Source organism: Cuculus canorus, chromosome 1 (assembly GCF_017976375.1).
Source record: "Cuculus canorus isolate bCucCan1 chromosome 1, bCucCan1.pri, whole genome shotgun sequence".
In the NCBI taxonomy this organism is placed as follows: Eukaryota; Metazoa; Chordata; class Aves; order Cuculiformes; family Cuculidae; genus Cuculus; species Cuculus canorus.
In genome coordinates, this window is record NC_071401.1 from 45,111,371 (window position 1) to 45,138,143 (window position 26,773).

At 39.6% G+C, this 26,773-nt stretch overlaps 1 protein-coding gene across 24 annotated transcripts in view; it reads left to right on the forward strand.

Moving 5' to 3' along the window:
- The window catches only part of DLG2 (discs large MAGUK scaffold protein 2), a 1,074,248-nt gene that overhangs the window by 471,527 nt on the left and 575,948 nt on the right, over positions 1-26,773 (forward strand). The gene's annotated exons all lie outside the window — the stretch shown is intronic.

Consider the following 26,773-nt stretch of genomic DNA (forward strand, 5'->3'; position numbering starts at 1 on the left):
TTGTAGGTGAACATAGGCTGCTTAGTTTACTGTGTGTTTATTTTCCCTCACAAAATAGGCTTATAAAACTGACCTTTAAATTGGAGTACTTTTAGTTAGAGTAGTGAAAAGACTACATAAGACATTTAACAATATTTGAATCTCTGCTTTATTATTTGATTCTTTAATTCATATTTTATTACTAATAACCTGAATCCCTTAGCTGTGTTTTTGGCTACAATACCAAAGTTCATAGGAGCTGACAGAACTGGGTTCACTCTGCTGTCACTGCTGGCTGAATCGTTAGAGCTACAATAGCTCATAGGAATTTCATCAAAATCACAACCAAAGACTGTCATCCACTATTGCATCAGTATTTCCTTTCTGAATGTTATGGTGCTCCAGTGGTTAAACCCCACGTTATTACTGATAATCTGTAAAAGAAAATATCAGAGTTTGTTGAGATCCTTCAACTAGCAGTGACAAGAGGCTGCTACTGTTCATATTACAAGATTCAGTTATTTGCAGGTGTTTTACAGAATAGCTATTGCAACCAGTAAAATACAAGAAAGCTTGTTAGCAGTGTTATGCTTCCTGCACCCTGCAATTTTTTCTGTGAGAAACAACTGGAGTGTACTCTGTATTTTGCAGGAAATGTATTAGCAAATCTTCACAAAAAACAGAACTTCCATCCTTATTTATTTTATACTTGACCTCATTCTCATTCTCTTCGCACTAAGACTGCTAAACTCCCTTGGCCACCATAAACGATTGCTAAGCTGGGTGAAAACTATATATTTGCCCCTGTTTAAATCCTTGTACAGCTAATGTGGTGTATACCAGCCTTTGTGTAAATGAGAATCAGGTTCAAGTCAATGAAAAGTTTGGTATCACTGTCTTTCTTTTTTGCTTCTTCCTTTTAACATACATCCAATAAGTTAAGACCATTAGATTTCACTTGCTGAGATTTAATTTCAAGCCAATAATGTCCAGAAAACAAATAAGCTTTTTGAAAACACAAGGGAAACCTAGTTGAAATGATCCTTCCTTCCAGATAACACATTTTTATGCAGCTGAAATACATTGTTTTCATGGAGTTGATAATAGCTTTTGACATTAAAAGATGATTGCTGTCCCACAGGAGGCAGAAAATAGTTGGTTATTTGTATAGTGTTTTTGAAGAGCAGTCTTGGGAACGTCCAGTGAGACAATTTTCCATCATTAGACCTGTGGCTACCTTGTGGGAAATCTCTGCCTCCCACCCACACATATCTAAGATTTCTACTAACAACCCAGTGGTGTGCTCAAGTGTCAAATTCATGCTGTCAGGTTTTCAGATCTTGAAACAACTGGTAGATATTTTCTAGTCACTTTATGCTTACAGGGAAATATGGCAAGGTGACAAAAACTTGTGAAAAAAAACTTCTGTAGAAGTAAGAATCATATAATAGAATCGTAAAATGGTTTGGGTCAGAAGAGACCTTAAAGATCATAGAATCACAGAGTAGTTTGGGTTGGAAAGGACCTTAAAGACCTTCTAGTTCCAACTCTCCCGCCATGGGCAGGGACACCTCCCACTAGATCAGGCTGCCCAAGGCCCCATCCAACCTGGCCTTAAACAGCTCCAGGAATGGGGCAGCCACAACTTCCCCGGGCAACCTGTTCCAGTGCCTTACCACTCTCATGGTGAACAAATTCTTCCTTATGTCTAGTCTAAATCTGCTCCTCTCTAGTTTATACCCATTGCCCCTACTCCTATCACCACAAACCTTTGAGAACAGTCCCTCCCCAGTTTTCTTGTAAGCCCCTTTCAGGTACTGGAAGGTCGCTATAAGATCTCCTCAGAACCTGCTCTTCTCCAGACTGAACAGGCCCAACTCTCTCAGCCTGTCCTCATAGCAGACATGCTCCAGCCCTCTGATGATCTTTGTAGCCCTCCTCTGGACCTGTTCCAACAGTTCCACATCCTTCTTTTGTTGAGGATTCCAGAACTGGATCTAGAACAATACTCTAGATGAGGTCTCACAAGAGAGGAATAGAGGTGCAGAATCACCTCTCTCGATCTGCTGGCCACACTTCTTTTGATGCAGCTCAGCATATTGTTGGCTTTCTGGGCTGCCAGTGCACATTGCTGGCTCATGTCAAGCTTCTCATCAACCAGCATGCCCAAGTCCTTCTCTGCAGGTCTGCTCTCAACCACATCACCCCTCACTCTGTATTTAAATTGGGGATTGCCCTGACCCAGGTGTAGGACCTTGCATTTGGCCTTGTTGAACCTCATGATCATCCAGTTCCAACCTCCTGCCATGGGCAGGAAAATCTTTCATTGGATCAGGTTACTCAAAGCTTCATCCAGACTGTCCTTGATCACCTCCATCCACAGGACATCCACCACTTCTCTGGGCAACCTGTTCCAGTGCTTCACCCACACAGTAACAAATTTCTTCCTAATATCCAATCTAAATCTCCCCTCTTTCAGTTTAAAATCATTACGCCTCGTCCTGTCACTACATTCCCTTATAAAGAGCCCCTCCCCAGCTTTCCTGTAATCCCCCTTTAAGTACTGCAAGACTGCTATAAGGTCTCCCCAGAGCCTTCTCTTCTCCAGGCTGAACAATCCCACCTCTCTCAGCCTGTCCTTGTATGGGAGGTGCTCCAGCGTCATTACATCAAGGACAAAAGTAGCTGCTTGTTGTGCTCATTGAGGTGTCTGCCTGCATACAACACCTCTGAGGAAAACTTCCATCTACCTGTAGTTAGTATACCATAGAACATCCATTTTCACTGTCGGAAGTTTTCTTACACTCTGCTTATTTCTCCTTTTTTTTACTAATTCCACAGGACTTTGTGGTCCTAAAATGTTACAGTCCACATCTACAACTGAATTTTTGTGGCTCCTCTTGCAAACCGATTTCCTTTGAAACAAAGGATGTGATTTGCAAAAGGTTGTGCTGCTTACTTCTTAAATTCCTCTTCTACCTGGTGATTTTTATTAATGAAGCTGTTTTTTCTCTTGCCTGTACCAAAACAGTAGGTATTACTATGAAAAATATTTCATTGTGGAGGTGAATTTTTCCTTTAGACTTTAAATACAATTTCTTAAAAACATTTTTTTACAATTTTATTTTAAGTAAACTGCAACCTACCCATGTTCCCTTTAGTAATAATATCCTTGTTCTCATTCTAAATTGCAGTGTAGTGCTAGTGATTATACCCACAGTAAGAGTCTTGCCAAACTTAAATGTAAATAGACCTTGAATAAAAAGAAATGCACTGACCAGAACTTAAAATGTCATCTTCACTTTGTGTGCAGATGGTGATGTGTGGGTTTTTTTAATATCACCTTGCCAGCTCCCTTTTGGACAAAGTTGTGTAGTGGACATGCTCTGTTTTGCACGCAAACATGCTATTCTGATGTATATACTGAACTGCCATTAAAAAACCTACAATTTCAAGAACTTTTCATGATATTACTTTCAATTTATTTTATTACTTTCTTTTATGTCCTTAATAAAAGAGCGTGGCTATATTTGTATTTTAGAATTACAGAATCATACAATGTTTTGGGTTGGAAGCGACTTCACAGATCACCCAGTTCCAACTTCCCTACCATGGACAGGGCAACATTCCACTGGATCAGGTTGCTCAAAGCCTTATTCAGACCGGTCTTGAACACCTCCAGGAATGGGGCATCCACAACTTTTCTGAGCAACCTGTTCCAGCTTCTCACCAACCTCAAAGGAAAACATATCTTCTTAATATCTCATCTAAATCTCCCCTCTTTCATCTCAAAACCATTCTCCCCTTGTCCTATCCCTGCACTCCCTGATAGACAGCCCCTCCTCAGCTTTCCTGTAGGCCCCCTTTTAAGTAGTGGAGGGCTGCTATGAGGTTTTGCTGCAGTCTTCTCTTCTCTAGGCTGAATAATCTAAATTCTCTCAGCCTGTCCTTGTATGGGGAGTGCTCCAGCACTTGGATTATCTTCATGGCCTCCTCTGGACTCTCTGTAACAGATCTATATCCTTCCTGTGCTGAGGATTCCAAAACTGAATCTAGGGTTCCAAGTCAGTTCTCACCAGAATCACTTGGGTCTGAACTAGGTGAACAGCATTAGGGTTTTGACCACTAGAGGCCTTATTTCTATCTTCCTGTGGGCCTGAGTGGAGAAGATTCTGTCACTGAGCATTACTGTATGATTTGGAGACTTCTTTCAAATCTTTGCATTGCCATAGATGTTTTTGGATAATAATGATTGCAGTAATGTGAAGTATTAAACCTAGCCCAGTAGTGCCTGGAGTATGGCTATAGGCACTTAGCAGAACTTTCTAAGGGCTGCAACTTTGGACCTTTGCTTTTGATTTGGTGAGCAGAAAGAACATTTTTCAACCTGCAAGACATACTGGGAAAAATCTTGTTATCCAGAGATAACAAGGAGAACTGAAAGATGTTAGAGAACACTGGAGTCTCACAGGAATCTTGTTCTGGGGCTTGTTGCCTCCAAAAGCTTTACTTTTACATTTAAGTGTTCTCTTTCTCTTCTCTTTCATATTTTGGAATATGTTTAGCTTGGGAGATAAATAAAATTAACATGTAGAAAACAAAACCATGAGTGAATTTTAGTTACAGAAAGCAAATGTCTATATATGACATATGCTTTTGCCAGGTTTGCAGCCATCAGTGATCTTGTAAGTATGAGAACGTGAGTTAGAAAATGTATAAATGATGATTAACCCAGACTGACTCCTAAATAATATCCATTCTTCCTATAATGGAAAACATGAACAGATAAGCCAAGATTGTGGACAGAAGTAAGAGATTAGTTTATAGAAATATTTTCTGTTAAAAAAACCTTTTAACTTGGTGAAGCTGTTTTTCTTGTTAAACAATTTACTTACCTTTCATCCTATTGCTGTTCTGATATCTACAAACTTGTCAGACACATTCAGATATCAGTGTCCCACAGAAAATTTTAACGAACACCTCTGATGATAACAGAAATGTGCACTGGGAAATGCAGGTGTGGATTTAGGCCTTTCACAGATATAAAGTAAAATTGAGTTAGGTTATATTTAAAGTATTTTAGTTCATGTAAAGAAATCTGTTTACAATATCCTTGGAGTTTATACTGTTGGTAATCCTCAACGTCACCCCTAAACTGATAAGGGAGCTTGTCATTGTTAATTTAAATATTTTTCTATATGAATAAAGTTAGTGCATGTGGTCATAGTTAGAGCATGCTTAGCTCATAGGAATCTTTTGAATAAACTAGATAGTTCGTGCTTTAAGTTTTGCAACAACAGCATTATGCTTCCTCATAAAGAACGCTTTAAATGTCTTAGTGAAACTGTCTTTGCTATGGCAGTGTAGTCTTCTCTATGCCTAAGAAATTATGAAGCATCAAGAAAGACAGAAAAATTGCAGCTGACATTCCCAATGACTTTTCATTTCAAATTCAGTAAGACAAATTTACTAACACCTCTTCACAGGTTTTTTAATGCTCTTTGTTACTTATGTCTATAGAGGTGTTTCAGAGCAAGCTGAGACTGACAACTTTGCTTATGTTATGTAGCATTGTGTGTCTGTACTCTCTAACAACAGTTATGTTGTCAACCTTGTTCTATATGTCAGAGCCACAGTATTTCCTTAAAAAGAGAGGCTCTCGTGTTTGTTATTTCGGTAATATTATGTACATTGTCATGGACTTTTCCAACTTCATCTGTTTCCATCAATGATCATTTTTAAATCTATCTCTCCGCTTCCTACAGTTGGCAAACACATTCCCAGTATTGCTAGTTTCATTTATTTCTGTTCCTATGTCTACATAAAATGTTGAAGTTCCAGTTCTCCAAGCCCTTACTTTCCATCTGCAGCTCTTCAGCATCTTCTGAGCTATTATATATGTTGGCATTCCCAAGAGTTGCAAATTCCTCTATTTAACCTCCAAGCCATGAGTTGATGTGTTGTTTATGAAAGATTGTATTAAATTAAAAGGGACTTGAGTGACATCTATTTCTTTCATTTCTGAACTCCCCTTGGCAATTCTTTTGCTTATGAAAATTCTGGAGATGTTCTTCCCTAGTTCTTCATGCAGTCTGGGCTGCTGATGCAGAACCCAAAACCTCATTTGGTGGGAGAAAGCAGCATTCCATTTCCCCACCCCTTTTATGTCTCCTTTTCCTGGAGATTTTTTGCACATCTTGGAGGTATCTCAGGCAGTGCTGCAGGGCCGGAGTAGGACAAAAAGCAGCATAACTCATCCATGAGTTTAAGAAGGCTGAAAGCACAGGCAACCTCCCTCCATTAGCAGTGATTGTTCATTCAAATGATGTTGATCAGAAATGGATATACTTGCTGGGCACAGCACTACCTGAGGATTTGGTAATGAACCTCAGGACATTAAGAACACATTTTCTGCAGAAGGCAAAAGTTCTATGTTCAATAGTTTCTGCATATCCAGTGGAAAAGATCTGCCACCAATATTCAGATCACCACTTATGTTCTTAGTCATCTAAAATGGCCATTTAGACAGCGAGAGGGAATTGGGTTCACTGAATATTTCATGTTATTTACATTAATTTTCACTCTGATGGCTTTTGTAAAGCATTTCACACAAAGGGATGAATGCAAGCCCTTAACTGTTAAACCTGAGCATCTCACCTTAGACCTGTCAAATTTTGTAAAGTGTATTTCACTGAAAGTGATAAAGCTGAAGAAATAGAGTGATTCTTAAGAGTAGATGTGTTTGCGTGAATTTCTCCACTTAATGACTGGTAGGTGATTTGACTAACAGAAATAATTCAGCCTTTCTTTAAAATTCTTTTGCAACTTGGAAATATAAGGGATCACATAAGAGATCAGAGAGAATTCCTCCATCCCCAAGGGAAATGCAAGTTTTAACATCATCCCTGAAATCCATTTTTTTTGGTTTTGTTTTGTTTTGTTTATAATTCTGTCTTTTGGACTTAATTGGCAGTGAGATTAAGAATGTCTAAAGATAGAAACAAATTTAAATGAATAGGAGAGATTGTGTGCCCAAATGTTTGCCTATTCTTTTCCAGCTATATTAAAGCTCTAATAAATTGCATTGTTATCCCTTCTCAATCTTCAGGTCTAATGAATAGTATTATTCTCTCTTCTAAGCCTTCTTTTTCTATAGTTTTAATATACGGAAATTTAAAATTGGTACATTGAAGGGATTTCAGGGGGAAATATTTATAAAACGAGCTCTTGTTTGGGGACAGGGTTTAAACAGAAAATGAAATTTGTCTGAATATATATGTTGTTTGCCTATGTGATTTCATGCAACTCTAAGTTAGTGATAACTGTTGTGATGAAACATTTTTCTGTTTGGAAATATTTCATGGGTATGTATCCATCTTTATTAATTGTATTAAAAATAATTAAAAACACACTTGAAAACAAACTATTGTATTTCACATCGTCCCTCTAGTTTTGTGATATATTGTGTGTTATCTTGTCATAGCATTTTAAAAGCTGGCACTCCAATTGAAGTAAAACAGTTGATTGTTATGTTGATTTTCTTTAGCAAGTTTCTTAGGGAAACTCCTTATTTGATTTACTGTGAGAGCAGCTTAAGCAGTTTTTTAAATAGTAGAATGTCATGTGAAAACCCTTTGGGTAGTTATATAAATAAATACAGATATTAACATTAATTCCACTTGGGATGTCTTCTGGATTTGATCCTCGCCATGGTCTTTTGGGAGTTTTCTGACTACATTTTCTTACTGATAACAAGTAATCTAAATTCCACATCATACTAATGAGGATCAAATACTGATTTCTGATATAACCTAGAAAGATAGCAAACCTATAAAAATAAACAAGTACATGACAGGATAGAAACATCAGATGAAAAATCACTTTAAATATGCATGTTTTGAAAGAAATGGCTACCCTGTTTTTATTTGCTTTATTTTAAAATAAATTTAAAGAAGAAACCTAGTAAGGGCACCTTTTGCAACTTCAGATTTATAGTATACAAAAAAGGGGTCCATGTTTTTGGACTACAAATATGTGCCTTTTATAGTCTGTTCCAAGTCAGCGTTTTTTTTACATAAAAGTACTTCTGAGAAATAAGAAGGATTTTGGAGCCATAACAAGGAACAGAATGAGTCCAGAATATGAGATTAGCCACTTATATGTATGATGCTAACTAGTATAGTTTGCCAAGATATATCGACATTGCAAATGTTCAGATTATTTCACAGGTAGGTCAAATCCTATAACATGGAGAGAATTGTCAGAAGGTATGCAGAGGTATTTGGAAATACAGACATCTGACCACAGCACTGATGTGTGCAAGTTCATGAGCTGAAAGGAACTCTAGAACTGCAAAATTTCATGCCATAAGCACAATAACTAAAACGCTTTGGAAATTTGGGCACAACAACTAAATGCACTTCATCTGATAAATATTGGCTTCATGAAAGTACTTCAGAGCTTTAAGAACAGATTTTGTCCTCTTAGAATCATAGAACTGTTAAGGTTGGAAAAGACATCAAAGATCATCAAGTCCAACCATTAACACAATACCAATATACTTAGTAAACCATGTCCTGAAGAGCCACATCTACATATTTTTTAACAGCTCCAGGGATGGGGACTCCATCGCTTCCCTGAGCAGCCTCTTCCAGTGCTTCAGCTCTCTTTCAGTAAAGGAATTTTTCCTAACATCCAATCTAAACCTCCCCTGGCACAACTTGAGGCACAATTTCCTCTCTCTCTATCACTTGCTACCTGGGAGAGCAGCACACACCTTACTATAATCTCCTTTTAGGTAGTTGTCAAGACCAACAAGGTCACCCCTCAGCTTCCTCTTCTCCAAGCTGAGCAATCCCAGTTTCCTTAGCCACTCCTCATAAGACCTATCCTCTAGACCCTTCACCAGCCTTGTTGCCCTCCTCTGAACACACTCCAGCAGGTCAATATCTTTCTTGTACTGAGGGATGACTGTTAATAATCTATATTGTTATGGTCTGCTTCATTAGGCCTTTTAGGAGATAAATTTGTACTGAATTTTGTTGTAAATACAGTGAAATAAGAAATGAAGGAAACATTTTTACCATCTTTCCATGATGCTTGTATTTGTTGGAAAGTTCAAGAAGTGTTAAGATCCTATGTTTCTACCTATTTTGCTATTTTAACAATATTTAAATAAATAAATGAGGACAGTCAATACAAAAGTAAGATAACATCCTACATTTATTCAGACAACTAGAATGAATCTCATAAGACCAGTTAATCATCCGTAAAAGAAACTCTTCAAAATATTTCTTGCTGCACCATTTAATCATTTCGGTGGTTAAAAAAGTTAATAAGGCCACAATTTTAATAAGCTAATAAAGCTGAAATGTGTCTATGAGAACATGGATGTATAAGGCCAAAATATTATTTGCATCTGGGATTTGACTAACACTATGTTCAATGTTGACTCTAATAGTTTGCATGGTAGCAAGGGAAATTAGATGGTGCAGCCCATCCCAAGGCAGCTGCAGAAGAACCAGGCTAATTTCACCCCACCTGGAGATTATCGGCTTTCAAAAATACAGATGTATGTTCACAACAAGTTGTGGTAATTCCCACATAGACAGTTTTCACTTTGGTTTAGTCACATAGCAATTAGGACAAAACGCCAAGTCACTATGCTGAAAAATAGACATACCTCCCATAGAGGAGCACCCGCCCACAGTTTGTCTCAAGATTTGAGAGCCAGAGGAGTTCTGGATGAGGTTAACTAGTGCCAATATCTCAGCTTTTGGGTGGTTAGTGTCAAGCACGTGGCAGCATTAAGGGCAGTCCATCCTATCTTGAGCAGCACAAATGAGAAGAATCACTCAAAAAGGTGCATTTTCCTTGCTGTGGTTCATACACATAGTTGTGATTAATGTTTGCAGAACTTTGTTCATGAAAATAAGTTTTATAAATAGTAAAATGTGTTTTTTCCCACTCTATACATGATAGTTAGATGTGAATAATGCTATATATATAGCCACTGACTTTTAGATCAGCGATCCAACTGCAACAAAGGTCAACAACAAGTTAAAGTCATGCTTGCTTTCTCACTGTAAAGATTAAAATGAGCTGTAGCTTTTGGTCTGGTTCCCAAGGAGCATTTCTTTTCCTCAGCAGAAAATCACAGCTCCCAACTCAATAAATTGCTTTCTTTGTTGTTATCAGCCAAATAGCAGAAGACTGACAGAAGATGGTGGTTTATGCAGAGAAAAAGACGTAGTTTTTTTTACAAAAGAACTTTTATTATGGGAAGTTTACATTCCTACTTCATGAGAAAACATATAGAGTTATAGGCCTTTGGCTACCCATTACTTAGTAAGGAATTAAAAATTATGGAAAATGAATTATTACCTGGAGTACTGTGTTCAGTTCTGGAGTCCTCAGCACAGGAATGACATGGATCTCTTCAGTGAGTCCAGAGGAAACCACAAAGATGATCAGAGTGCTGGAGCACCTGCCCTGTGAGGACAGACTGAGAGAGTTGGGATTATTCAGCCTGGAGAAGAGAAAGCTGCAGGGAAACCTTATAGCAGCCTTCCACTACTTAAAGGGATGCTATATGAAAGCCAGGGAGAGGCTTCTTATCAGGGAGTGCAGGGATAGGTCAAGGGGGAACGGGTTTAAGCTGAAAGATCAGAGATGTAGATGAGATATCAAGAAGATATGTGAAGATATTTTTTCCTGTGAGGGTGGTGAGGCACTGGAACAGGTTTCCAAGCGAAGTCGTGGATGCCCCATCCCTGGAGGTGTTCAAGACCAGGTTGGATGAGACTTTGAGCAACCTACTCTAGTGGAAGGTATCCCTGCCCATGACAGCAGGATTGGATGATCTTTGAGGTCCCTTCCAACCCAAACCATTCTACGATTCTGTGTTTTTATGAAATAATCATATAGCTCTAAATAGGGTATTTTCCCAGATGGATGTTGCAGATCAGAGGGTCTAGCCCACTGCACATATAAAGCTCTGAAAAATATTTATTTATATATTCAGGCAATCCATTTGTTCAGTCAGAACTTAAAATTCTCTCTCTGCCTAGTAATAAAACTTCCCTGTCTAGACCAACTGATTTGTTTGGGATTGTCTCTGAGTTTTGTTTTGGGTCTCATTTTATAATATTGTCTTTCATTTCAAAGTTAACAGTGCCTCGTAATTGCCTTATGATCTGGGCTGAATCTAATTTTAACTAGGATGTTTTACGTTGTCCTCATTTTCTAATAATTAAGAACAAAAGGAAATGTACCATGACATTGTTATTCATCTGACAGTCATTTATGCAGCCTTCCTGAAAACTAGTCATAGAGACCAAAGGAATTAAGACTTTATTTTCTTCACGATATTTTATCCATTACACTTACTTCCTTCAGCTGAAAACATAAATTGAAAAAAAAAATAGAATATCTAGACTTTTTCAAATGGGGATTCTTATTAAATGCAGTAGAGATTTAAGCTTTAATTAAGCATTATTGCAAAGGACGGCTTATGTTTGTAAGGTCAATCTGCAAGGAGAAAATGTCTTATTGCTTCTAAACTTCTAAAGCATTCAACTTTCCCCTTGTCTGCCTCTGTTTTCTGCAACTATAAACCCAACAAAAACCCTCATAAGGAATAAGGGAGCAAAATACTGTAGAATTCAACACAAAGTCTGGCAGACACAATAAAGAGACACTACAGTTATATCCAACACAAAGAGTCTGGCAATAACTTTCAAAAGCAATACATTTTGAGGTATCTCGGTTAAGACATGTAGATTCTTTATTTTTGAGAAAATGGACTGGTAGTAAATTTCTTTCTAAGTCATTGTCTGGTGCCCAGAGAGTCTTCTATACCATGTAATACAAATTTGATTTTTTATAGCATTTTTCAGCTCTAAAGGCCTTTTCAGACATTATGAACCATGTCAGATATACACTATAGTATGATAAAAACCAAATGCCTGAACATGTAGGCATGGATTCCAGCTTATGTTTTCAGAGATTAAGAGTCCAGATGGTTTATTTAAAATGTGAATGCTTCAGGTCACTTAAAAATAAAGAAACATACCTATTTTTCCAACAGGATTATGGAAGGAGATCACAAAATAACAATAGCCCAAAGGGACCCTCGTTGTTTCCACCCAACAGAGTAATTACTGGCTGAATTTCATATTTAGGTTCAAATGTGAAAAATACTTACCTGTGCAAACATGGAAAAGGCAAATTTTAGCTGCCTAGCTCTAAAAGTTGTTCTACAACTCTAGAAGTTGTTCTATGGTAGAAATCTGTATGTATATCCTTCTCTTTTCTGCAACTTTGCTAGCTACCTGCAGTTCTAGTCACCATGACCAATTTGTTGCCATGTTCTGGTGTGAGCCCTATGGGACTTGAACTATTAAGGAAGCTTGAGCTGGTAGACTTGTTTGGCCTTTCAGAAAAAAAGGTGGTTGTAATATCTTTATTATTTTATTTTTTAAAAGAATAAGTAGAGAGATGATGATAAGTGGTGTTCTCTTATTTCAGGCAATATATTGCCCAAGGACTGGTGGAATTACTCCCTCTGTGGGCTCAAAGAATGTAAATCCAAGAGATTTTCCCTTACATTAAGCTTAAACTATCTGTAGGTAGTGCAGTTTAATGGCATACTGTCTTCCTGCCCAGCTCCTGAGCTGGGAGTAGTTTTATCTTGATATGTTGTCATCAGATCAGTGAGCTGAAACAGCTTCCCCTGGAACCATAAACTAGAAAACAGGCTGATTGCGGAGAAGTGGAAAGGTAGAAATACCAATTTTGGTGACAGCCTCAGTAAAGCAAATATTCCCTTGTCTATACACGAGGTTCACGTATCTCCATTCTCTTTATAAAGCAGCCACTTTGCCTTAGCCAGAGCTTTACTAAATGCAGATGATTTTGCCACAACTATGCTGTACTGAAAGGCTATAGAAGGATTAAGACCCAAAGGTCCAAGGCTGCTTTTTCAGTAAGTGCCTTGCTTTACAAATGTTAATCTCGACTCTTAACAGGTGTCAAGCACATGCAAATTCACCTGACACAAATGTGTTTTGCTGGCCTATCAAACACCTAGTTAAAATGTACTAAATCCATCTTTTTGTTAGTATTCATAGCTTTTGAAATAGCCTTTTTTGATAAAAATAGTAGATATTTGAGACTTGCAATAACTTTTCCAGCATTAGCAAAAATTCAGTTAAAAAAACCAAAACGAAACAAAATGGAATTTTATCTTCAGAGCTAAGAGTCTGAGTTCATCAGTGACAACAGTGAGATTATTTTTCAAGTTTATGCACACAAATCATCTGTATTTTTATTTAAGAAGAGCCAGTTTTCCGCAAACACTGAAAAATTCAGTACTTATCTCTAGCCCTTCTTCACAGTAGAAGAAGCAGGAATGCTATTAAAGTGTATGAGATTTTTTTATGTGTCTATTCATTGTGTTCATGGAACAGTTAAGGGATGGCAGGGTTATAATGTTAACCACTCAGATTTAGGAAATGCAAGAATTAAGATAGTCGAAGCAATTTTATTTTGGGCTTTCTGTGGCCATAGATTGTAATGTGGTATCATAATATAACTCAAATACATTTTAAATTATTTGTGTTTTCACAGGCCCTCTGCTTCTTTCAGTCATGTGGAGTGATACTTCACATGGCATTCTACATTCAGCTTGTGTCTCCATTCATTATTTAACATGTGCCGTTCAAACTGTGCTCCATTTACAGAATTATTAATTTTCTCATTAATGAACCTGGACACAGTATCCAAGTGTCTCATAAACATCAATGAATTTATTTTCACGATATCACTGTGTGATTAGAACTTTTGCTCATTTAACAAAACAATTAAGACCAAATGAGTCCACTAGTTTCTGTGTCCAGCTTGCAATGTCAAGAATGAAATTAATCTAATTCACAATGCCTAAATCCTAAAATGCTTTCATAGAATCACAGAATCACCAGGTGGGAAAAGACCTCTTGCATCATGGAGTCCAACCATTCCTATCTGCCACTAAACCATGTCCCTGAGCACCTCGTCTACCCGTCTTTTAAATACCTCCAGGGATAGTGACTCAATTACCTCCCTGGGCAGCCTCTGCCAGTGCCCAACGACCCCTTCCTGGTATCCAGTCTGAACCTCTTCTGGTGCAGCTTGAGGCCTTTCAGTCCAGGTTACGAAAAAGGAAGAGAAAAAGTGCCTTCAGTGAGCAATTCTTTGATAAATATACATATAATATCGTGTTGTTCCACTTACTAGCAGGGTGATCTAGTATCAAGTCCACCTTAGGTTGACTTCTTGTAGCATGCAGGATTCCATCACATTTTTTCAGTACGAAGGCCAACTACTCGTGATACCAGCTGAAGCTGCTGATGCTCAGCACTTCTACAAACACCGGCCATCTGTGTCTACCAAGACCTTTCAAAATGAGGAATATCTCAGTTCCACACTTGTGGAAGGTTAGGTTTTGTGAAATGCTTAGCTTTGCATGAGATTTCTGTGGCAAAAGCAAGAAAAGAAACAGTTACCTACGACAGCATTCATCTGCCTTACCCTGAGAACATCTTTTTGCCTTATAGAGCCTTTGTCCAAAATTCTTCAATTTCTGTAAGAAATTATACTGGAACTCCACAGATACAAAATTCCTGTCACCTTCAACACACAATTAATTCCCAAAGACTGTCCTGTATGCACAGTGAATGTGACAGGGCTCATCAGGAAATCACTCTTTCTTGACTGTTGAGAACTTCACAGATTTACTTTTCTTTTAAGTTACGAATTCAGTCTTAATGTAAGAAAAGCAGAGTCTAGTTTCCCTCCTAGATTTCATTTACACCTGGGGCTGCAGAAACAGCAAGGGTATCAATGGAAATACTTACGCTCAAGAAGTCTGGAATATAGGAATGTTTGAGCAATGAATGGATCAAATAACAGTCCACCACCCTAGATGGGAAGTCCACACAGCATAGCATGGGGCAAGGCTACCTTCTTCAGATCCACAAGCCTCTGACACTTGAGTAATTGCTGGGAACAGCTATTGCTGTGCAAACTGGCCCTGGAGGGAGAGAAGACAAATGCTTTCCATAGGGGTTTGACAAGTATTTTGAGCACCACAGCATCACAGCTGCTGGAGATCTCTGTTTTTTCTGTTTTTACCATCTGAGGTTTGGTATTTACCCCCATTTACTCCAGTCCCCTTTTTGATGATTTTTCTATTCCTTATCTTTCCTAGAAAAAGCTCAAGCTAGCCTTCCTTGGATTTGCCATTTCACATTATACATCTATTGGCTTATTTTAGTGTTGACGCGTAAAGCTCCCTGTATTGGATGATAGAATCATAGAATCAATATGAACCAACACAGAACCAACACCACTTTGCCTACTAAACCATGCCTTAAAGTGCTACATCTACTCGACTTTTAAATCCCTGCAGCAGCAGAGAGTCCATCACTTCCCTGGGCTGCCTCTACCAGTGTTTCACTACTCTTTCAGTAAAGAAATCATTATTAATATCCAACATAAACCTCCCCTAGCACAATTTGAGGCCATTTCCTCTCCTCCTATCACTTGTTACTTTGAAGAATTGATTGGCACCCACCTCACTAAAACCTCCTTCCAGGCAGTTGTAGAGTATCCAAGAGAGAAAAAGACTCGGGGTAATACTTTCATGTATCTTTTTCTTATCAATAATGCTGTCTCAAGTAACTATTCTGTTCCTCCTTGACTTTGCATTCCTGCTTCTGTATTTACTCCTCCATTAGAGCTGATGCACCTATTTTTGAGGCTGGGAGTTCCTTAAGCGCATAATTTAGGTTTAGACAAACCTGTAAAATACCCTAATCTTGATCAGTGACTGATCAGTACAAGTAAAGAAGCAGGATGAAGGACTAGGACTGCAAAGGGGAGATAGATACAGGGATGGAGAACCACCCATGCCTAGCACTGCTATCAGGAAAAGCTGTACCTAGAAGGTGTGTAAATTGCCCAGCTTGGGCATAAGTTGAACTCACGGGTATAATGAGAAAGGCTATAGCACTAGAGACTACACCCAGAGACCATCTCTCCTTAGAAACCCCCTTCAAGTGGGACCTTTCTTGGAAGCGTAATTAACACTGCAATTAGCACAGTCTCACTGCATCACTTCAACCTGCAGCTCTCCACAGGGACCACCAGCAGGTGCTAACATAGCCAGGTGTTGTATATCAGGTTTTTTAGATAAAACTCAAAGTGCAACTTAGCAGAGTTCGATGATAAGGTCACACTATTTCTTACTACATGGAGGAAACATACAGAGGGAAGATAACGTTATATGCTAAATAAAATTTATAGGTCCACATCTAGTTCTCTGTGTCACTTAGGTAATGTTTCAAAATTTCATCATGCTTATCCCCAATTCATTTATCTCCCATCTGGATACTTGGCATGAGTTCAGAGTTCAAATCCAAGGTTTCACTAAGCAGACTCTCAGGCATCAGACCCTTCCATATGGATGCCTGGATTTACTTTGTGCCAAAGGTCAAATCCAAGGCTTTGCTTAGCAGACTCAGGCATCATATTTATAAAAGAAATAATTTATTAGAAAGATACAGCAACGTGGACAACTCCAGGTAGAATGGCTGACAGGAAACAAGAAATCCCTTGGCAATTATCCCCTTACTGGCTATTTACCCACCCCTCATGTGCTAGTTTGGTGCAGCAGTAATTTTGGGGTCCAAGGTCTTCTCAATGGATTAATTTGCTGTCTTTCATACAGGTCTTTATCTTGTCTTGGTGCAGCTGGTGTTGATGAACTGTATCATTGAAGCCTCTGTATTTTCCTCATTGATTTTCAACGCTATGTTTTGAATGAACAGGCTGCATGTGCTGGGGAAGTTTTTAACTGGAAATTCCCAGCTTGTGGTCTCGTGCTTCAGAGCCAGTCTTGCTACTCATGCTAAGAAAGCTAAGCAAATAGCACACTAAATCACACAATATTATAGCCTTAAATTATTCATTCTATACAAAATAATACTTATTTAACCTAAACAAGTAATCCCTGCTAAAGAGGAGAGTTACCTGGTTGTGAAGTCCAGCCATCTTCCAGGAAGCATTCAACTGGGTCTCGCCAGTGGTCTGTCATAGAATCATGGAATCATTAAGGTTGGAAAAGACCTCTAAGATCATCAAGCCTAACTGTTAGCCCAACAACACTGTGGCTACTACACCATGTTCCAAAGTGCCACACCTACATGCTTTTTTAACACCTCCAGGGAAGGAGACTCCATCAGTTCCCTGGGCAGCCTCTTCCAATGCTTTACCACTCTTTCAGTAAATAAGATTTTTCTAATATGCAATCTAAACCTCCCCTGGTGGAACTTAAGGTCATTTCCTCTTGTCCTATCACTTGCTACTTGGTAGAATAGACCAGCACCCACCTTGCTACAACCTCCTTTCAAGTAGTTGAAGAGAGCAATAAGGTCTCCTCTTAAACTTTTCTTCACTAGCATAAACAATCCCAGTTCCTTCAACTGCTCCTCATAACCTTTGTTCTCCCACCCCTTTCCCAGCTCCATTGCCTTTCTCTGGATGCATTCCAGCACCCCAATGTCTTTCTCGTAGTGACAGTCCCAAAACTGAACACCGTATTCAAGGTGCACCCTCACCAGCACCCAGTACAGTGTTGCAATCGCTTCTCTTCTCCTGCTGACCACACCATGGCTGATCCAAGGCAGGATGCTGTGGCCTTCTTGGCCACCTGAGCACACTGCTGGCTCATGCTCAGCCAGCTGTCAACCAGCACCCATAGGTCCTTTTCAGCCAGGCAGCTTTCCACCCACATTTTATTGCTGGTAATAGATCTCATTACTTCAAAGAGCACTCTTGAGACGTGTCCCAGTGCAAAGGGAGTTCACTGCCATGCAGCCGCGCTGCCCAGGAGGGAAAGTTCAAAGAAGGCTCACTTAGACTGTCTTATTTATGGGATAAAAGTGGTTGACTCATAGTAAAAATTATATATGAGGCTCCTTATTGTTGTTCATCTGAGGGATGGTGTGCTGGCAAGGACCCTTGGTCTGCCACATGAGGAATAGCACTTCAAATGGCTCCACAGAAGGGTTAGAGAATTCAGTGGGTAGTTGCTTAGGAATTAAGACTGTTCCCCTTAGGACCACAGCGGGATCAACAGCCCAACTGAAGTGCATCTTCATCAATGCACGCAGCATGGGCAATAAACAAGAGGAGCTAGAAGTTATTGTAAGGCGGGAGCACTATGATACGGAAACGTGGTGAGATGACTCACATAACTGGAGTGCTGCTATGAAAGGCTACAGACACTTCAGGAGGGATAGGCAAGGAAGGCTGTGGTGTAGCCCTCTGTGTTAGAGAGAGTTTTGACAGCCTTGAATTCATTGACAGTGATGATAGGGTTGAATGTCTACTGATGAAAATCAGAGGTTCACCGAATTAGGCAGATTTCATGATGGGAGTCTGCTATACACCACCCAGCCAAGATGAGGAGGTTGATGATTTATTCTGTAAGTAACTGGGAGAAGTCTCACGATCGCTAGCCCTTGTCTTTGTGGGAGACTTCAACTTACCAGATGTCTGCTGGAAGTGTAATATAGCAGAAATGAAATAGTCTAGAAGGTTTCTGGAGTGTGTGGAAGATAACTTCCTGACACAATAGGTGAGTGAGATGACTAGAGAAAGTGCCTCGCTGGACCTGCTGTTAGTGAAGAAGAACTTGCAGGAGATGTGACATTTGGAGGACGCCTGGGGCATAGCAATCACGAGATGATAGGATTCCTAATTCTAGGACAAGGAAGGTGGGGGGTCAGTAGAACACCCACCTTGGACTTCTAGAGGGCAGACTTTGGTCTATTCAGAAGGCTGCTTGATCAGGTTCCTTCAGGGCAAAGGAGATCATGAGGGCTGGATACTCTTTAAGGATGAATTCTTGGCAGCACAAGAGCAAGCCATCCACACGTGCCAGAAAATGAGCTGTCAGGGAAGAAAACTGGCCTGGGTGCATAAAGAGCTCTGGATGGAAATCAGGAAAAAAGAAGAAAATATACAAACTCTGGAAGAAGGGGCAGGCAACTCATGAGGACTACAAAGATGAAGTGAGATCTTGTAGAGAAAAATTCAGAAGGGCTATAGACCAATTAGAACTTAGATTGGCCCATTCTGTGAAAGATAATAAAAAAAAATCTTTCTACAAATACATCAACAGCAAAACAATGAACAAGGAAAATCCTCATCCTTTACTGGGCACAGGGGGGACAATAGTGACAAAGGATGAGGATAAGGATGAGGTTCTTAATGCTTTCTTTGCCTCAGTCTTTAACAGTAAGGTGAGATGTTTCCTGGATACTCAACCTCACAAGCCAGTAGACAGGGAGGAAGAGTAGAACAAAGCTCCCTTGATCCAGGAGGAAAGATGGTTAGATAGACATATGTCTATGGGGCCGGATGGTATCTACCCAAGGACGTTAAGGGAGCTGGCAGAACTGCTTGCCAAACCTCCTTCCATCATCTACCAGCTGTCCTGGCTGACTGGGGGAGTTCATTGGACTGGAGGCTGGCTGATGTTACACCCATTTACAAGAAGTGCTGGAGAGAGGATCCAGGAAACTGTAGTCTGACCTCAGTGTCAGGGAAGGTCATGAAGCAGGTCATCTTGGGTGCCATCTCACAGCATATATAGGACAACTGGATGATCAGAACCACTCAGCATGGGTTTATGAAGGGCAGGTCCTGCGAAACTAACCTCATCACCTTCTATGACAAGGTGACCCGCTTGGTGGATAAGGGAAAAGATGTGGATATAGTGTACCTGGACTTCAGTAAAGCCTTTGACACAGTGCCTCACAGTATTCTGCTTGAGAAACTGGCTACCACTGGCCTGGACAGGGTTAACCTGCTGGGTTAAAACCTGGCTTGATGGCCAGAACCAAAGAGTGATGGTAGATGGAGTTGAATCCAGATGGAGGCCAGTAACAAGTGGTGTTCCCCAGGGCTCAGTGCTGCATCCAGTCCTGTTCAATATCTTTATCAACGACCTGGATGAGGGGATCAAATGCTCCTTTAGCAAAGCTGCGGACGACACTATACTGGAAGGAATTGTTGATCTTTTGGAGGGTAGGGAGGCTCTACAGAGGGATCTGAACAGGCTGGATCAATGGGTTGAGGCCAACGGGATGAGGCCAACTGCAGAGTCCTGCACTTGGGACACAAAACCCCTATGCAGCACTACAGGCTTGCAGAAGAATGGCTTGAAAGCTGCCTGGCAGAGAAAGGCCTGGGAGTGTTGGTCAACAGCTAACTGAACATGAGTCAACAGAGTGCTCAGGTGGCCAAGAAGGCCAACAGCATCTTGGCTTGTATCAGAAACAGTGTGGCCCACAGGACCAGGGAAGTGATTTCCCCGCCCATACTCGGCACTGGTGAGGTCACATCTCAAATACTGTATTCAGTTTTGGGCCCCTCACTACAAGTAAGACATTGAGGTCCTGGAGCATGTCCAGAGAAGAGCAACGAAGTTGGTGAAGTGGCTAGAAAACAAGTCTTACAAGGTGCGGCTGAGGGAACTGGAGTTGTTTAGTCTGGAGAAGAGTAGGCTGAGGAGAGACCTTATTGCTCTCTACAACCACCTAAAAGGAGGTTGCTGAGAGAGGTGGGTGTTGGTCTCTTCTCCCAGGTGACAGGTGATAGGACAAGAGGGAATGGCCTCAAGCCTCGTCAGCAGAGGTTTAGATTGGACATTAGGAAAAATTTCTTCACAGAAAGGGTTATCAGGCATTGGAACAGGCATTGGAACAGGGAGGTGGTTGAGTCACCATCCCTGGAGGTGTTTAAAAGGTGGACAGATGACATGCTTGGGGACATGATTTAGTAGTAGACAGGTACGGTTGGGGTTGATGAGCTATAAGGTCTTTTGCAACCTTAGATTCTATGATTCTATGATTCTATGATTCTATGATTCTACTCAAAACCCACTAGGGCTGAAAAACAGAACTAGGGGATGGTGTTGGTGATCCTCTGGAGTTACTCCCTATGAAAATATATTGTTACAGCTTTAAATCCGTAGGTAGTTACATGCAGAACTAAAAGATACAAATCAATTGCACTTCTTATTTGTTATAGTTAGATAGCTCTGAAGTAGTCATTTGCAGTGTGCACTCTGAAGAGGAGTCCTATTTTTTGTATAAATTCAACTAAGTAGGGCACCCAAGTGTGAAGACTGGGGAGAGGGTTTCAGCTGCAAAACACAAATGGCCTGCTGTGTCATGTGCTGAGCAAAGCTGGACTAAATTAAAATCTGTATTTTTGGTACAGGAAACATATAAGGGGCAAAGCCATTTATTCAGTGATTTTGTTTGTTTCTCGGTACCATTTGTTTCAGGCAGTTATAAGATATTATTTATTTATTGCATTACATAATTACTTTATAATATTCTGATATATAATCAGGGTGGTTTTGGTTGTTTTTTGGTTTTGTTTTTGTTGTTTTTTTTTCTGTGCTGCATTGCCACTGCAGGCTTATTTGCAGGGAAACTGAGATACAGCAACTGGTAGCGTTTGTCAGCTCTGTCTCTTCAAAGGCTCTATATGTAACCTCAGCACAGCCACTCCGTGCCAGCAGCTGTTCTTCAGGTCAGGAAAGGGATGGAAAACGAGGATTTGTAAGGCTCTCTGCTTCCACACTGGAGGACTGTAGCAGCAGAATTTGAGGGTTCAGGAAGTGGGAGTGGCAACATGGTGCATCCAGGGCTGTATGGAGAAAGGAGGCTCAAAGGAGGCATGGAGACTTCTGTAGCGGTTGTGAGAATATGCACATATCAGAAAAAAAATATTTTGACAGTAATAGCTGAGAACTATAAAAAGGAGTGAAGTTATTGCAGGGCAAAGGGATAGAGAGGTGGCTGCAACCTCATGACGATAGATTGTATGGTTTCACCCACGTCTTTCCTTTGCTACACTTAGATAAACAATCAGTATTAGCTGGACTTTTTTTTTCCTGCCCAAAATTGATGATTTTTATAGTCTGCAGTCACTTTCACCTAGCAAATTTTTAATACTAGCAAAACCGCCCTCTTAGATTGCTTTTTTTTTTTTTTTACACTGGTACTTCAAGTTAAAAATCTATTTTAAATTATTGGATAGCAAGTAGCAACCTCCAGAGGGCTAAACTGATGCTGTTAACAGGTCCAAAATGCAATGCAGCATATGGAGCTGAATACCTCATGGTACAGATTTGCATGCAGGCGGTTTTAATTAGGATTTAGAATTCCTTGAGGAATGCAGCATTCTGGACTAGTCTCAATTTTGTCAATACACAGTGGTTTTGTTCATGCTAAAGGCTGCAAAAACCAATAGATTCCTACTTGCTTGTAGCTTTTGATGCTTTAGACTTTTAGACCTGTACTGTTAGACTTTTCCCCAGCTGCCAGCTTTGTGTGTGATCATAACCTGTTTATATGTACTTACTATAAAGATTGCCACCTTTTCTTTTTTTTTTTAATAATGTTCGACCGGGTCAGTTCAAAGTAAAAAACGTTTGAAGTTTTATGACATTGCATAGATACTTTATGTTTTCCTGCAACGCTTTATAGTGGAATGCGAGAAAGTGCTTTAACTCGATGGTTATTGTGCCATCTTGTGAGCAAAAGGTGCAAATACAGCTAATAGCTAAGCTAATCTAAGGAAGAGGTGTTTGGGATAATGTCCATTCCATGTCTACTTCACCATGAAAAGAAAATTATTTAGAAGATTAAAAAGCAGATGAGGAGAATACTGTAAAGCATATTTGGTCCACTATATTATACTTGCTTTTTTTAAAAAAAATTGAACACATATTGCCTACAGTGGGCAAATATCTGCTTATTTCAATGAACTGAGAGAAGAAATCACATATTTGATCCCCCCCCCACCTTGAAAGAAAAGGAATTTCTTGCTGTAATGAATGGAAGAGTTATGCAAATTCTCAGTATTCAGTAATGACAGTATTCCTTCTGTAAAACAATTTAGTTCTTGAAGAAAAAATCTTGTCCTCTAAAAATCATTGTTTTTCTCAGAGATAGTACAACATAAATTATACTAAGCACTGATAGCTATTACATTGATTCAGAGAAAAATGTAATTGCTGATCTTAGAAATTCTGCCATCTCTTAGAACCTTTGTGAGGAAAAAAACCCTCAAATAAAACAACACCCTCCCTCCTCCCAAAACAAATCTAAAATAAACTCCAATGGCAATAGTCAAACTGAAACCTTCTTTTAATAATAATAGTTATTATTATCACTATATGGTCAGTGTAGTTTCACTAGGTCTTGGGCTTAGAAAAGCAGACTGGAAAAATCTCCTGGGTTCTACCACTACTTAATTAATTTATTCTCTTTGTGACCTTGAACAGTTTGTTATACTTCTTTGCCTAATTTTACCCACCTTTAGATGTTGCACATACTTTTTTTAACAGGATGGTATCAAACTTGACTACCACTTATAAAGCTCTTGGGGCTTCTTGGATGAAAGGTATTGCTGTGATATAGTGACAAGCTTGTTAGAAATCTACTTGATAAGCAAAAGACCAAGTCATTCACAATAAGTATAATTATTCAATGATTTAAGCTTCTTAATCTACTTCCACAGTCTTGCCAAGCAGATTGTGATTTCTTCCATTTTATATAATGAGAAGAGTACTTTTTTTTTCTCTTTTCACTCTATAGATTGATTGCAAATATTCAGAATTCAAGCTGTGTTGCTCATTTGCAATCAGTTGGATGAGTAACATTATCTCTACTCATGATTGGATGAATGCCCAAGGACTTGTGTGTGCAAATTGTAAGGTTTGTTTTCTCAAGATGTATGACATTGAAATTTGCTGCCTTTGGACAGTAAAATTCAACAGATTGAAGATTGCTGAAAAAACTGAGTGCAGAAGTGAGGCAAGGTAGCACTAATATTTTTTTAGTGGTACTTTGCAGAATAAACTTTTCTCTAATAAACCAAACCCGTTACGGTTTTAGTTTTGTTTGGTGCTAAAACTGTGAACATATCCAAAGTATTGAATTCTAGACCTAATATCATGCAGAAGTGAGTGGGGTGATGCCTGACCTGTTCAAAGGTAGCTTCCATGTCAGGGTTGCAGCAGCTGACTAGTAGTGGGGCTACTCTGCGCAGGAGGTGCAAAGCAGTTCAAATAGTGGGTTGAGGGGAAAGTCAAGTGAGCAAGTAGTAAGGAGCAGGTAGCGTTGGGACCCAGTTGCTTACCTTGTCTATCCCCAGGTTGCAATGGGATAACTGGAACTCTAAAAGGGCATTTTCTCATGTGGGAAATTTTCTACAGAAATTCCTTTGCTTGTGGTCTTCAGTTTATATGAATTATATGAAGACCCACAGCTTCTAAGATGCAGTAGCCTGGCCTCTGCTGAGGAGGACTGCAAAATGAGAATAGCATTCAAGACTTGAAACATTTTGCTCCCTCCTTTTGCAGCCTTCCTGTTGCAAGCAGACATAATCTGTGATGTGTTGGAGTGTGATCCAGCCAAAAAGCCACAGAATCACAGAGTGGTCAGGGCTGGAAGGGAACTCTGGAGATTATCTAGTCCAAGCCCCCTGCTACAGCAGGTTCACTATGTAGAGAAGAACAGGGGTATGTGTTTTTCAATGGCAACTCTAGTAGGACTGCACTCAGCAGCTTAGGATGCAGGTCAATTTGAGTTGATCTAAAATGAGATGTTCTGTTTAAACTTTCTGCAAAACAAACTGATTGTAATTGCAAAAAATGCTGAGGACTTTTGTGAAAAACAGTTCTCATTGGCCCAAAATTGAGTGACAAATTTCCAACTACCTAAATTGACTGACAATCTCAAAGGTAGATTGTAAGAACATCTGTATGATTGTAAGAACATCTATATTTCCATGTCAGTGCAGTAGTATGGCTATTATAACTGGTGTTGTAACTTCCCAATTTTTTGTTCAAACTTAAGGCTTTTGACTTATTTTGACTTATTACTGTATGCTGGATTCATACCTTCAGTCCTGTTTAGCTGGCAAATCTTTGGCAAACACAATCTTAGAGATATTCCTTTAGATAGAACAGTGTGGGGAGCAGTGACACTGTAAAAATCTCGCCTTGTAGAGAGAATGGCCTCTTATAAAAAGGCATGTTCATATTAAAAATTCACAGCAGCACACTGCATTCCCCCCATTATAGGTAATTACAGAGGATTTTGAATATCTGATGCTAGCTGGCAGTGTACAATACCCTGTCAGCAGCAGGCACTGATTTGTAATTTAATTATCATAAGACATAGACCTGTTCTTTTGTCAAACAAAGAGTAGTATTTCTGTGCAATCATGCTTTTTCCCTCCAGAAATCTGAATTAACCCTTAGAGAAAGTTCTGGTCTCTAGGGAGTGGAATAATGTCAAGGACAGTTGCAGGACCCCATCAGGATAAATCAATGAAGACGAATGAGGCATTTCTGCAGAAGAGTTTCGACTCCGATTTGGTATTTTCAGCCTTACCACTGGCTTTTTGCTGTGTCAGGCTGTTTTTGTTCACAGCTGAAAGCATTTCAGTGAAGAGATGCTGTGGGAGGAAAGATGTATGAAAATCAATGAGTTTGGTGCTAAGAACATGAGGCAAAAACGTAACAGGATTGACCCAGAAATGCGCTAAGCTTGTACCTTGTGAAGAACGAGAAAAATGGGCTTGGGTGGGACAGAGATAAAGGCAAATTGAAAAGTGGAAATCTTTCCACATGAACATGGATATTATTGAATTTGTCATGGGAAAGTGCAGTTATAGGATAAAATGATCTTTTTTAATTATAAAGCATAGGTATTCATGGGAAGGCCTACCAGTGTAAAGACAGAGAAGCATTCTGCTTTTCAGGAGCACAGGGCTCAGGGCTAGCCACTTTCCTCTGTCCCTTGGCTCTCATTTATGCAATAGCTACACTACAGCGCATTGATAGGGAAAAGACTTACTGATGGACATAGAGAGAGGTTCTGTCTTTAATGCCTCTTTGCACTGCTTCTTGTGTAATGTGTAAAACTGCACTAATGATCGCCAAGACTCATTATGGCCTCTGTCACTGCTGTCTTGCCTTTTTGGAAATCTGTCACTGGACATTTTCATTTTTACCAATTCCTGGGCAGATAGGATGCCTCTGGTATTCTCTAGTTATTAGTCCTAATCATGTTTTAGCAAATGACTCATTTTAAGGAGGATGTCTCTGAGCAGTCATCTTTTTTGAAAGAGTACTCACTGGATTAAAAAAATAATTGATTGCTTGGGGCTTAAGCGATCTATGTGCCAAGCCTTTAATGTGACATTGGTTGGAGTACCATCTATTAGACTGGTGGCTTCTTGCCCAAATAATACTGCTCTGGTGCCAGTCATTTTATAGATTCATTAATTATGTTATCCGAAAAGTGAGTATGTGTAGAGTTGCAGCCATATGTCAGAAAAGAAGAGAATAAATCATGTCACGGGTGTATTCTGAAAATAAATGGCAACTGCTGAACTGTTTCCATACATGAGAGTGAAGGCAGGAATCAGCTGGGATGATGTTCTTTGGAGGGATGAGTAAATGAAGCAACACTCTACAGTTGAGCAGTCAAAGTGAAAAGCAGGAGCAGCAGAGAGTTCTGCTTCGCAATGTCATTGTGAGCGTGCCTAAACTTAAGTCTCCTTACATAGCCTTCCAAATAAGTCTTAGTCTTTGATTTTACTCATTCCAATATTTTAGCGTGTTCCTGAAAACTGCATTTTCAATAGCACCTTCTACCCC